General features: G+C 35.0%; 1 long non-coding RNA gene across 1 annotated transcript; it reads left to right on the plus strand.

The window, feature by feature from the left end:
• The first annotated feature begins 1,659 nt into the window (after positions 1 to 1,659).
• On the plus strand, positions 1,660 to 13,103 carry LOC127852174 (uncharacterized). The gene is made up of 3 exons (XR_008036108.1): positions 1,660 to 1,712; positions 10,711 to 10,873; positions 12,843 to 13,103. It is a non-coding gene; the product is annotated as an uncharacterized LOC127852174 (long non-coding RNA).
• The last annotated feature ends 882 nt before the right edge of the window (positions 13,104 to 13,985 follow it).

A 13,985-nucleotide genomic window follows, 5' to 3' on the forward strand; every position in this document is an offset into this window, starting at 1 on the left:
TGCATAAGAAACGTTTTTCTGTCAGGACTTTAACATTCCTTGCCTCTGCAAGGAGAAAGTCCACCAGAACAGCCTATGATGCTCGCTGGAAGCTCTTCTCTGACGGTTGTTTTTGAAGGAAAAATGATCCCCTCAATCCCTCTGCTAGATGCATAGCGGATTTTCTCATCTATCTTTTTGATGATAAGAAACTTTATCTTAGCTCAATCAAAGGATATAGATCTATGATTTCGCATACATTGGCGTTTTGTAAGTCATCACCAGTCTGTTCTGACCCAGCCCTTTCGGAACTGATCCGAGCCATGGAACTCAAACGTCCTGTTTCTCGTTCCCTTACCCCTAGATGGGATGTGGCTTGCCTTCTTTGGTCGCTTACTAAGACTCACTGAAAACATCTTGGTGAGGCTTCTCTACAATTCCTAACCTGGAAGACCGTTTTCCTTCTTACTATGGGCTCAGCCAAACGGAGAAGTGAAATTCATGCTCTTTCTATCGAAGATGGCCATCTTCGTTTTGATTCCTCAGATGGCTCTGTCACATTGTTGTGTCAGCTAGGATTCCTTGCTAAAAATCAACCCCGTCTATGGCTTCTAAACCCTTCAAGGTCCCAAGTATTTTCAGAACTTGTGGACATGAAGATGAAGATAGACTCCTATGCCCAGTCAGGGCTTTGAAGTTCTACCTCAACAGTTAAGTCTATTCGAGGTTCTCGCAAGAGACTCTTCATTCCATTAAAGGGGGATGTGTCTGCGGCTTCTATATATCATTAGGTAGCCTCGACTTTAATATAAGAAAGGCTTACTCTTCTCTTTCATCTAGGGAATCATCCCTTTTAAAGATCCGACCGCATGAATTACGAGCTCTGTCTGCTTCGTGGGATTATGTTAATCACACCCCACTCTCTGACGTGCTTTAAGCTGCTTTCTGGATGAATCCGACCACCTTCTCATCCTTTTATCTTCGTTCTCTGGAATGCCAACAAGACAACTTGTATATGTTGGGCCCTCTTGTGGTTGCACAAACGGTAGTGCCTTCTATGGCATATGTATATTTCCGCTATCCGTGAATCAAAGTACAATACCGTACTCACGAAGATTACCTGAGGATATGGTCATGCTATCTTTGGCTGATAACCCTGAATATTGGGTTCTGCTGTTATGGGGAGATATACGCGAACCTTCCCGCCGCAGCTGCTAATTCAGCTATGAGATAGCAGGTAACGTATTTATGCTAGTAAAACAAATTTTTAAAGTAAAATTCATTTTAATTATTAAATACTTGCCTGCAATCGGTAAGTCCCACCTCCCAACCCGCTCTTCGACTAATATTTTGTATATATTGAAAGAAGATTGAATTGTTGGATATCGTTTTAGCCTATATTACATTACACTATGTTCTGACCTAGTCTATTTTGAGTATATAGGTGGTGGCGCCAGGCTTCCAGAAATTGTCCGGATGAATAAACCCACTTTGGAAGGTAGTAGCTATATGATAGCAGGTAAGTATTTTAAAAATTAAAATGAATTTTACTTTTAAAATGTGTTTTATGTCGATACCAAAACATCCTAAAATACATGATTGTTTAATATTTACTTGAACTTTTGTTGAAGACAATTTTAATGTTACATGCATTTTTCCTGTGTTGAACAGATGTTTCAAGAAGTAGTGGTGCAGAGGCATTGGCAAGGAGTCAGGAATATGGTCAGTTTAAGGTAAGATACTTAAGTGAAGAATTATTATTATTACTTTACTAAGTCTACTCATAAAAAATATTGCATAGTACCAGGGACAAGAATATTCTGCAAATTCACTGATTTCCGCGTTTTTGAAGCTCACATGGTCAGTTTTATTCCCCTCTTCGAAAAAGAAGGGGTATATTGTTTTGCTGGATTTTGGTCGGTCTGTCTGTCAGTAGACCAGTCTGTCTGTCGGTAGACCAGTTGGTTTCCGATCCATAACTCGTCAACAAATTGACATATTGACTTGGTACTTCGCATGTGCATTGGCCTTGGACAATAGATGATCCCTATTGAAAATGGGGTCACTAGGTCAAAGGTAAAGGTCACTTTAAAACTATGTGTGAAAATCGTTTCCGATCAATAACTCGTCAACCAATTGACAGATTTGCTTGATACTTCACATGGGCATTTGCCTTGGAGAGTAGATGAACTCTATGGAAATTAAGGGTCAAAAGGTCAAAGGTCAAGCTAACGATCACACAAAGTGTCGTTTCCGATCAATAACTCGTCAATGAATTGACCGATTGGCTTGATACTTCACATGTGTATTGGCCTTAGACAGTAGATGCCCCCTTTTAAAATTTGGGTCACTAAGTCAAAGGTCAAGGTCACTATCACAATAAGTGTGAAAATCGTTTGCGATCAATAACTCGTCAACAAATTGACCGATTTGCTTGATACTTCCCATGTGCATTGGCCTTGGACAGTAGATGACCCCAATTCAAATTGGGGTCACTATGTCAAAGGTTAAGGGCACTGTCACAATAAGTGTGAAAATTGTTTCTGATTAATAACACATCAACAAATTGAACGATTGGCTTGATACTTCACATGTGCATTGGCCTTGGACAGTAGATGACTTCTATTGAAATTGGGGTCACTAGTTCAAAGCAATGTTTGGGGGGCATATGTCTCCGACTGCGGAACTCTTGTTGAGGTAGAGGAAAATTCAATGTGATATTTTGTTGGTGTTGTGGGTGGGGGTAGGGCACTCTTTTTCTAAGTTCAGCACGACAGGCTCAGAAAATGTTCGGCCTTAACTATACACTACAATATAGGCGCCGAGTTTTACACAATCAAGCAGACTTGATTTGCGTGCTGTAATTATTTAGTATTAGCCTGAAATAATGGTTGACATTAATACGTACACGTTTTCAATGAGTTGCCGGGATGGAGCTTGGTTAACAAAAAGATAAATGCCTTAAAAAAATAATTCAAAATAGTTTGTATTAAAACTGCATTAGATCTACTTGTGAACGAAATTGTTGGGGTAATCTACATTGTATTTGCTTGAATTGGTTATAAAATCAACATCAATGATAAAAATAAGCTTTATCATCAGAAAGTGTACATCACTGAAAAAGCTTTTTTTCATAATGTTAGATTCCATTATCTATTACGGCGTTATAGATCAGGCATTTTGAACAGAAAATTGCATGGCTGAAATCATGTATTGAAAAACAAAATAATTATCAGTGATTCGAAGGCCAGAACAGAGTCCAACAATGCTAGTGGCCACATTTAAATAAAAATAGACAAATATAAATACATAAAGGCCATATAACAAATATAATATTAATAGGTACACAATTCTGAGAAAAACGTGTTTTTTCAGGAATTCTTTCAAGGTTGGTACCATAAGGACGTAGATCAAAACGTAATACCCTTTAAAGGCTATGCATGTTATGAATGAAAAAAGGGTACAGCTGTCTTAAATTCCTGCATGCCATACATGATCTGAATTCAATGTTCACTTTCACCAGTATTTGCTATTTATAAGATATTTTAATGCATCTAGATTTTTTTAAATGCTAACGTTAGCTCATGTAGCTATGTTGAATGCATTAAGATGTTTTTTAAATGTTTTTACCACTCTAGCTAGTTTGAATGCATGAAGATCTTTTTTAATGTTTAAACCCCTGTAGCTGTTTTAATGCATTCAGATGTTATTGAAATGCTAAAAACCCTGAACCTATTTTGATACATTAAGATGATTTTGACATGTTTGAACCCTTGAAGCCATTGTGAATGCATTAAGATGTTTTGGAATGCTTTAAGCCCTGAAGCTATTTTGAATACATTAAGATGTTTTTGAAATGCTTTATGCCCTGTGTTATTTTGGATGCGTTACAATATTTTTTTAATGCTTTAACCCTTGTGGCTTCGGGAATGTGGGACCAGTCGCTCCCGTTTTAATGATCTGTAATATTCAGGGGTTTTTATTAGCTCTCTACCATGAACATATTTAACCCACATAAACGTGCAGAACTTAGTGAGCTAGTGATTTTGGAAGACTGTCCATTTCAATTTACCTGAGCACAATAACCTCATGGTGAGCTTTTGTGCTCGCATTTGTCAGTCATGCGTTTGTTCTAATAAAATCTTGGCTAGGTTTGAAACTGGATCTCGTGAGTTCAATGACTCGGTAAATCAAGTGAAATAAAAGGTAAAGCCTGTTATCACTCTTATAAGTCATATATTCGTCTTATCTTAATGAATATTGATCAGAATATTTGTTCAAGTGATATATCTACAGAGTTTGAAAATGCAAACATTCTGTTGAAAATCATGTAAGCCAGGCAGAAGGGCAATTTTCTTTTTATGGCATAGTAAAACCTTGTTAACGTGCCAGAAGTCACATTATTAATCCACTCTTCTTGAAACTTGGTAAGAACCTTTGTCCTAATCAGAACTCTTCCAAGTTCGAAATTGGATCACGTTAGGTCACAAACTAGGTCACTAGGTCAAATTAAAGACAAAGCTTGTGAACATTGTAGACGTCACATTTAAATATAAATTTTAATCAAATTATAATTGCCTTTTGTCCGCAGTGTGTCGTGTGTCGTCATCATTTGCCTCTAAATAACATTTATTATTTACCAATCTACAGGAAACTTGGTCAGATCATTTCTCCTTATTATATCTCGTCCGAGCAACATTTATTGTCCGATCTTTATGAAACTCGGTAATGACATGTGCCCTAATTATATCTTGGATAATTTCGAAAATGTCTCCGGTTGGTTCAAAAACATGGCCCCCCAGGGGGCAAAGCATTTTTCCGTATATGGCTAAAGTTAAACTATGTTAACACTCTAAATGTCACATTTATGGTCAAATCTTAATGAAAATTGATCAGAACATTTGTTCTCATGATACCTTGGCTGAGTTTCAAAATGGTTCTGGTCCGCTGAAGAAGATCATAACGATGATGATTATGATGATTGGTTGGTGATTAACAGCAGTTTTATGCTATCTGAATTTATTGGGCAGAAAATGACTTTGGGGAGAAACCACTGTTTATAGCTTGAATTGTTTGACCTCAAATCATGAATGCACTCTTAATTCCTCCAACTGACCCTTTTCGCCCACCTGCATAACAGCAAAAATCAATACACATTTTTGAGTGAACCTTGTTGTTCTTTTTTTAGATCAGCAACTTTATACCTCGTTCTATTTTTAGATCAGCATCTTGATATCGTGTGTGTTGTTCTGTTGTTGTACAGTTGTATTTATTGATGCATTTTTCAAATGTCCATGTGATGATTGTGTAACAGGCCCCAGCTGGAAACTTCATGAAAGACTTTGATGTCTGGCACCATCGATAAGAGGAGATATCATTTTTGAGGCACACAGTTTATTGATGAGGTGGAAATTGTTTTGTTTGGTTATCTAAGATTTTCATTTTAAACCGGACTTATTGATTTATCATTGCAAGGTGAGTCTGAAAATAGTTCCTGTTTGTGTTAAAAAGGCTCTCAGGGGTGTGGCAGTTTTCTTTGTATGTCGAAAGTGAAACTTTGTGAATACTGTTAGTCAGATTTTTAGTTTATTTTTAATGACATTTGCGGAGTACACATGTTCTTGTGATATCTTGATATAGTTTACTCATTAGTTTTAACAGTATCATCTTCAAACATGGTGACAATCTTTATGAGCATAATACGTTTTCCAAGTCATATAGCCCGCCAAATTACAAGATGTACTTCTGAATAATGCTTTAAGAACTTTCTTCATGCCATTTTCATATTTCTTGTTCTCTCTTTATTATTTTCTGTTAATTGAATTGTATACAAGAAATTAATACTACAAGCTTTAACTTGTTGCAAACGCAAAACTATTTATCAAGAAAGTTATCTATCAATGCCTGAACAGACATATAACATATGGCATCTATAAAACAAGTAGTTGACCTACACTAATTTAATCAAAATCTCATCCCCATTCACATTTAAAGCGACAAAGATTTTGTTTTAGCTCACATTTTGGCTCACTTGAGCACAACATGCTCATTGTGATCTTTTGTGATTGTCTTTTGTCCGTTGTCTGTGGTCCATCGTGCCTCGTAAAAAATGCCTAGATAACATTGTAGAGGCTACATTTATTGTCCGATTTTCATGAAACTTAACCAGAAGATTTGTCCCAATTATATCTTGGACTAGTTCGAAAATGGTTTCGGTTGATAAAAAAACATGGCCGCCAGGAAGCTGGTCATTTTTCTTATATGGCTAGAGTAAAACCTTGATAACACTTTAAGTCACATTTATTGTCTAATCTTCATGCACCTTGTTCAGAACATATGTTCTAATGATATTTTGGGCTGCACAGAACAGTTTGGTGGCTTTGTTTCTCAGGTGAGCGACTTTGGGCCTTATAGGCATTTTGTTTGTTCTAATGATATCTAAGTTTAGTTTGAAGATGGTTCCGGTCAGTTGAAAAACATTGCCATCATTGTCGAGCTGTTTTCATTTTTGGATCAGATCAGATAAGGTCTGTTTTATTGCCAATTTTTAATCATATATGCTCGGAAGCTTTGTTTTACCATTCAGAAATCATTGTGTTTATATAAATAAAAGCATTACTTTAAAGACAATACCAATATACCATCTAAGTGCAATGAATTTATATTATGAAATAAATTGTTTTAATGCAATCATCTGAATTTTAATTCTGCTCATAACATTATACAGTAACGTTGCCAAAAGCATTGTTAATTTTGGTTCTTTCTGAAGATGATAATATTGATGATCAGATACTGTTTGTGATGATTGGCGATGAGTAACAAAAACATGTGTCATGGTATTTAAAAATCTTAAGTAAAGATCCATCAATGTTAAAAATCAATGAATACTTGGTTAAATAAAGTTAACCCATAAAAAATCAGTGTTTCTTATAGAAATAGCAAAAATTAAAACACTAGATGTGGTCTGGTAACATTGATTTAACGAGATACAAAATTCTCGTTTTTATTAATCCCCTGCCAGTGAAACCGTAGAGGGACTTATGGTTTGCGCTCTGTGTGTCTGTCAGTCTGTCACACTTTTCTGGATCCCGCGATAACTTTAAAATTTCTTCATATTTCTTCATGAAACTTGAAACATGAACAGATGGCAATATGGAGATTATGCACGTCATTTCACTTTGTTCCTACGTCAAAAATTCTGGTTGCTATGGCAACAAATAGACTAGAAATATTGCTGAAAATGGTGGATCCTGCGAAATTAGACATGAATAATTAACAGGTAAACTACATTCTTTCAATTAAATTTAACAAAGACAATCTCTCTAAAATAGCTACCGGTAGGGGATTTTTATTGCTTGGCAATAGTCTTGTTTATTGTGGGACAATATATTCCATTTGAATTTCCTGCGATGGTATCCGAACATTTACGAGCGAATGCGAGATTAGCTTCGGGCAGCGTCAGAAGCATGACATACTTACCCGTTATCTACTTGAGTTCGAAAAGTAGGTCACTTGTATTTAGTTATAACTTATTTACATTTCAAAGATCATTCATTCCATTACAAGTATTAGATTATATTTCATAAGTTATTTAGTTCAAACAGCTTTTACTGTTTTGCTTCGTATATATTTAATTGAAATGATGTGTATGTAATCGCGTTTACCTGACTCTAAAAGAACTGCGCAGTATAATACTTACAGTACCCTGAAAATAAATAAGAATATCTTGCATAAAGTATACAAATTAACTCACACCGAATCAATCCGATCCTTACTCGAGATGATCCGTAAAACGAAACAAGATGACATGATGAAAACAGTTTTAGATGCTAAAATTGCAGAATGTTTGTAATTTAACATGTGTACACCAATGTCACTTGTTTAGTTTCTTGCTATTGTAATTAACCTTTGTACAGCCATTTTTTGTTGTTGGAAGTTTTTATATAACAAAATTGTACTAGGCAGTGTTTATGGATCTTTAAACGTGTCTACAATTTAATGGAAGAACATTTACATATGCTAAAATTACTTTGGGGAGAAACAACATTTTATAACTTGATTTGTGTTTTATCTCCGATTTCAAATGCATTGATTGTCAGAAATCCAATTGACCCTTGGCATTTCATCCTTTTGCCTAGCTGCAATTATCAATATAACTCTTAGTCAAAATTGTTATGGTCACAATATACGTATTCCAATCCTTATGCAATTTAATATAAACCTTCAACTAGTAAAAATCAAGTCAGTATTTTGAACATAAGGACTGCAACAAACATACATTTTTCTTAAAGAGCATTCTTATCTGAATGCATTTAATAAATAAAAAAGGTTTGAAATGTGATATGTAAATTAGAACTTGACATGTATCAACGCTTACTGTGTTTTGTTAACTTTTTCCAGCTACTGTTTATTGCTTGTAACCCATTCTCGTGCAAGTTCCATGCGCAAGTCTTTAATCTTAAAACAGTGAATACCAATGCTTTTTCTGCACACTGTTCGAGAATAATGACAAATAGTTATATTCACTGAAAACAATTTCCAGTAAATTAGGATGATTTTTAAAGTGCGCTTAGTTTTGCACACTCAATTATTTAGTATACTATAGCCTTATAGATAGTGATCAGCCGTGAGGGCGACATGGGTCTCTCGGGACCTATTAACTTCTCCCTTGAATTACCTGAAGAAGAATTTAACTTCTACTCATTTTAATGATTTACCTTCAAATACCGATTGAAATAAATTAGATTGGGAGAATGGCTGGACAAAGAAGGAGTGTCTGCCATTAGTTGCTCCATTTACAAGTTATGCAAAGTTGAACATATAAATGGACAGATTGGAGCCGTTAGAATATTGGATATTGTTCATAGATGATGCCTTGATTAACAACCATGAGCTATTTAACGACACACCTGCAAAGTTAAATGGCCCATTTAAAAAAACACTCAAGAATAAGAAAATGGAAACCGGTTACCTGCTGAATAAAGCTGCTGAAATAAAGGTTTTTGTCAGACTGGCAATTATTATGTGGCACGTGTACACGTCAGATTTGTAATTTGTGCTGTTTCTGCTGTTTATTTTTTTAACAAATATATGCATTAAAATATTAATTTGATTTAATTTTAAATCAAAATGCAGTAAAAAAAAATAATCGATTATTACATAAATAGCAGGTTAAGGCTTACATAATGTTAATTTAACTCAGTAAAATACATTGATAACTCAACATAAACACTGAACTGTGTTTGTTAATATTTGTTAATGCGAGTTTTTTCCAAATAAGTATGATGGGCTTCTAGAGCTGGATGGGAGATGAACTAAAAGTTGAAACTAAAAAAAACTTATTTTGAAACCTTCAGTTAATTTTTTTAGGTCTAATTTGGGAAAAATATGTACCTTTTTTCCATTTGGAATGGGGCTGTATTCCGGTCCCGAATTTGAATGGAAAAGAACAAACAAACTGATACATGTAAGGGCTGTGCAATTTGACTGTTCTCTTTCCACTCACTGAGTGAAATTTTAATTAAAAGGTCAGCCTTTAAAAAAGGGTCAGTATTTGCATGCATGATTCAAAGTAAAATTTTTTATGGTGGTGAAAAGTGGTTATGTAATATTATTTTACCCCATTTACAAGAAGTTCGCCATTGTGACAAGACAATATCGGTATTTGCACGTATGGTATATGTATTATGCAAGTTCCATTAAAATCAAGGTTACCAGGAGGCCTTGAGGGGGCTAAGCAGTTTTTGTTATATTGCTATAGTGCAACCTTGTTTTTTGATTCCAAATTACATGTTGGCCATGTTCGAACTGCTTTTTGCCCATTGACACACATGACCACTAGGAGGTGAGGCCCGTTTTCCTTTCGTGTCTTTGTTAAAACTTGTAGGAATCGTAAAGTCACACAATATGCCCAATCAGCACGAAACTTAATCAGATTTTGTTATTAATGACATCTCAACTTAGTTAAAACTCGGTTCTGGTTAAAAAGCATAAGAAGTCATATTAAGAAGTTCAGTTATTTGATCTCTCAGGTGTGCGACATAGGGCCTATGACCCTTTGTTTATTGACTAAATGTGAGTTTAAAGTGCTCTTATAAACGATTCTATCTAGAATTATTGTGTTTACGTAGTGTTCAATACGATTTGATCGGATTTGGCACGATCAGGCCCTGTGTTCACAAAACGATTTTGCAATCGAAAATCGATTTCAACTGACATAGATTTTCGTCTTTGTCTATCAACTACAATGGAAATCCATTTTCAATGACAAGCAAAATCGATTTTCGATTGCAAAAAATGTTTTGTGAACACGGCGCCAGGCTGTCATATTTGCATATTGTGCTGTACTTTATATTATCTTTTTTGAATTTTATGGATCTAATTTTCATCTATATTTAAATACAAAACACTTTTTGTGCATAATCAAAAGAAAACATGGTTGATGGCTTTTTATATACTGCGATAATGGACTGGTCTGGTAGGTTAATTTGGCAAGCCTCGACTTTTCCTATGCCGTATAAGACTTGTGTGATATCAAAAGTCACCAACCATAGTACCTAAATTCTCTGTATGTAATTAAATCAAAATGTACTTGAAATTATATGCTAGAACATAATCATAATGCTTACCTTTCTGTGTTTTTGTGTCTTGTTTATTTCTCAAACCACCACAGTCATGTATATTTATTTTAATACATCTATTGTCATTGGATTACTGTTGCTTTTCTTTCAGAAATCAGTTGATGACTGTCTTACCCAGTCGAAGGTGGGAATATATCACAATATGATGGAGTCTGTAGGGGCCATCATGGCGCATAATCATATCTTTGGAACTGGTTTTCGAGTTGGTTCCAAATATATTATGACAGCAAGCCATTTGATAACTGAGATTCTTGGTAAGGGATCAGTACTGCGGCAAGTTAATTGTATTCATACAATTTACTTTAACAGATCTCTATCTGGTGTTTAGTGCCATTTATCAATTTTCTCACTTTATTTTTCAACCGCCATTCAGTTTGACTGGCTGTCAAATGACATTTTACTAACAATTTTATTTGTCTTCTCACCTTCCTGACTGTTTCCCTTTTATCCTTCCTTGTTAATATCATTCTCTCTTCCTTAAACTTTTATATTTACCTTTTTAACCAGGTTTTCCGAAAGAAAAAACCGGTTATTAGATTGGCGAATGTCGGCGGGCGGGCGGAACAAGCTTGTCCGGGCCATAACTTTGTCGTTCATTGTGAGATTTTAAAATCATTCGGCACACATTTTTCACCATCATAAGACCGTGTGTTGCGCGAAAGAATTACGTCGATATCTCCAAGGTCAAGGTCACACTTTGAGTTAAAAGGTCAAAAATGGCCATAAATGAGCTTGTCCGGGCCATAACTATGTCATTCATTGTGAGATTTTAAAATCATTTGGCACATTTGTTCACCATCATGGGACAGTGTGTCGCACGAAAGAATCACGTCAATATCTCCAAGGTCAAGATCGCAACGACTAAAAATATATTTATTTTGAAACAAAGGGGTTAATTTTGTTCAGTTCAAAAGTTCAATTTGAGTTGTCTCCCTCTATCAGACTTTTTTCACAATGAAAACCTGGTTTTGTGACAATTTTGTCCCTTGTTTTATCACTGTTTCTTTATTTGTTTCTGGTTTTGCCCTTTCATGTTCATTTCTTCCTTCCTTCATTTCTTCATTACCTTCTGTCCCTCCTCATTTGATAAATGATTCATATGTTTATGCTATATAATAGCAATCTGTATTAAATACTTATCTTACACGTATATTATATTTATCTCATGACTGTTTTATTTAAAAATTAAACACATGTCTTCCATTGAATAGAAACAGGATATGTTCAAATATATTTTATTTTGTTTTATTTATTTTTTTATTTATTTGTTTATTATGTGGTTGTTTTAAATAGCATTTTGATAGTATCATAGCATTTGATTATTCTATATATTTTTATCCCTCGCCATAGGCGGAGGGATATTGTTTTGGCGTTGTCCGTCCGTCCGTCTTTCCGTCCGTCCGTCTTTCCGTTCGTCGGTCCGGCACTTTTGTGTCCGGAGCCATATCTTGGAAGTGCTTTGGCGGATTTCATTGAAACTTGGTATGAGTATATGTATGGATAAGAGGATGATGCACGCTAAATGGCTTGTACACCATCTCTTAATATCGGAGTTATGGCCCTTTGTATCTTAAAAAAAAAATTAGTGTCAAATATAACACTTTTGTGTCCAGAAGCGTATTGGCGGGGGATATCAATTCAACAAATTTGCTTGTTTTAATATATTTTACTTCAAAATAAGAACAGCTTTATATTCGCAATTCGTTATTACAACAGTCATGTCTTAAGATGACTGTGAAACAGTTGAAACTTTGGGTGACTACGAAGTCATAATGATGCCCTAATTTTAGGGCAAGTGGCTTTTAGCAGACTGTTTTTACTCCAGCAGTGGAGATGCTTACAGTGCCTTTGACAGAGCTCATTTTAGGGACCCGTTTAAGGAAAAAGTTTTAATGCCTGTTTTTGCTAGTCTAACATTAATGCTCCAAGTTAAAGCTCACCAACAGGAACCAGATACTACTTTGATGCATGAAAATATTATACTTAAAAAATTAGTTTTCTTAATGGAATAGTGTTTAATTAAATACAATAACCTTTTAACTTACTGTTAAGGTGCTTCTTATATGATGAAACACTCACAGACAAAATGAGTTTGCAAGTAGGACAAAATTTAGGCCTGTAAGTGATGCTTATAGAGTTCACAAGCATCAGAATTATGTTGGTGTGCTATGTCTTACATTTGATGTTCTTGTATTATAACATGATCTTTTATTATGTTTACAGATCCCTATAAATCAGGAGAGGTATCTGCACAATATTTGCAGAATGCTTACATTAGTTTTGCCGAGCATCCAACAGATCGCTCTGACGTCATATTTAAGTTAAAACAAGTTGTTTATTTCAACGAGAAGCTTGACATTGCAATTCTGGAAATTTTATATCCTGATCAACGCCTTCCCAAAAAGCTATTTATTCGAAGAGAGCATTTTCATGATATTGAGTATCTGTCACTTTTTGGCTATGGTCATCCAAAAGATCCCAGAAAGCATTGGGAGCCCAGGTGTCCAATTATACACCCAAATTCTGAGTGTATGGGCTCGGCATTGGCCTTAAAAAGGCAACATCATCAGGATTTTATTCAAAACTTACATGGCAATTATGTAACCAGAATGAGAAACCAGCTTAAAGACCCAAAAGCAGTTGTGGAAAAGGGTTACGATGGTTTTGATGAACCACATAAACTGCTGATCCACTGTTTCCAGCAAGTTGGAGCATCCGGCTCCCCAATGTTAGCCTGTGTTAATGAAGCAGCAGGGATTATACAAGTTGTAGGAGTGCTTACTCATGGAATACCTGAATTCTATTTTTGTTTAAATGAGAGAGGAACAAGTATCATACCAAATGAATCAAGATTTGAGGCTGGAACTAGAATGACCTTTATTTTTCAAGATATAAGTAGCAGAAATTCTCCCCTTGCACAAGACATATTTACATAGAATTTTTTTTATGAGGGCAGGGTTAAGCAAAATTACTGGAATTACTTAAGAAGTTGAGAGCTATTTTGAAATTTGAAAATTGACCAAATTCATGAAATGAACTAAAGAAAGTTGTATCTACATAATAAGCTATTATATATCAAATTTGATTAATTTATTGATTTTTTTAAACAAGTAATGCTGCCTGCATATCTCATATAGTCGAATGTTCCAATCTTTGATGTATACCGGTATTCTGGCTCCACAAATAAATACAATCAATGTATGAATCTTTAATATTGCCCAGTGTTGTCATTGTAATCTGCTTACATTTTTGGGGTTCATAATTTTTAAGTCTAATTTTACTTGAATATTTATGTGTACTAGGACTGGGAAATTTTATGTAGTACTTGTGCAGTGCCTTATTGTTTTACTGTCCTAAATCCATCGC

This window comes from Dreissena polymorpha, chromosome 12, assembly GCF_020536995.1.
Source record: "Dreissena polymorpha isolate Duluth1 chromosome 12, UMN_Dpol_1.0, whole genome shotgun sequence".
Taxonomy (NCBI): domain Eukaryota; kingdom Metazoa; phylum Mollusca; class Bivalvia; order Myida; family Dreissenidae; genus Dreissena; species Dreissena polymorpha.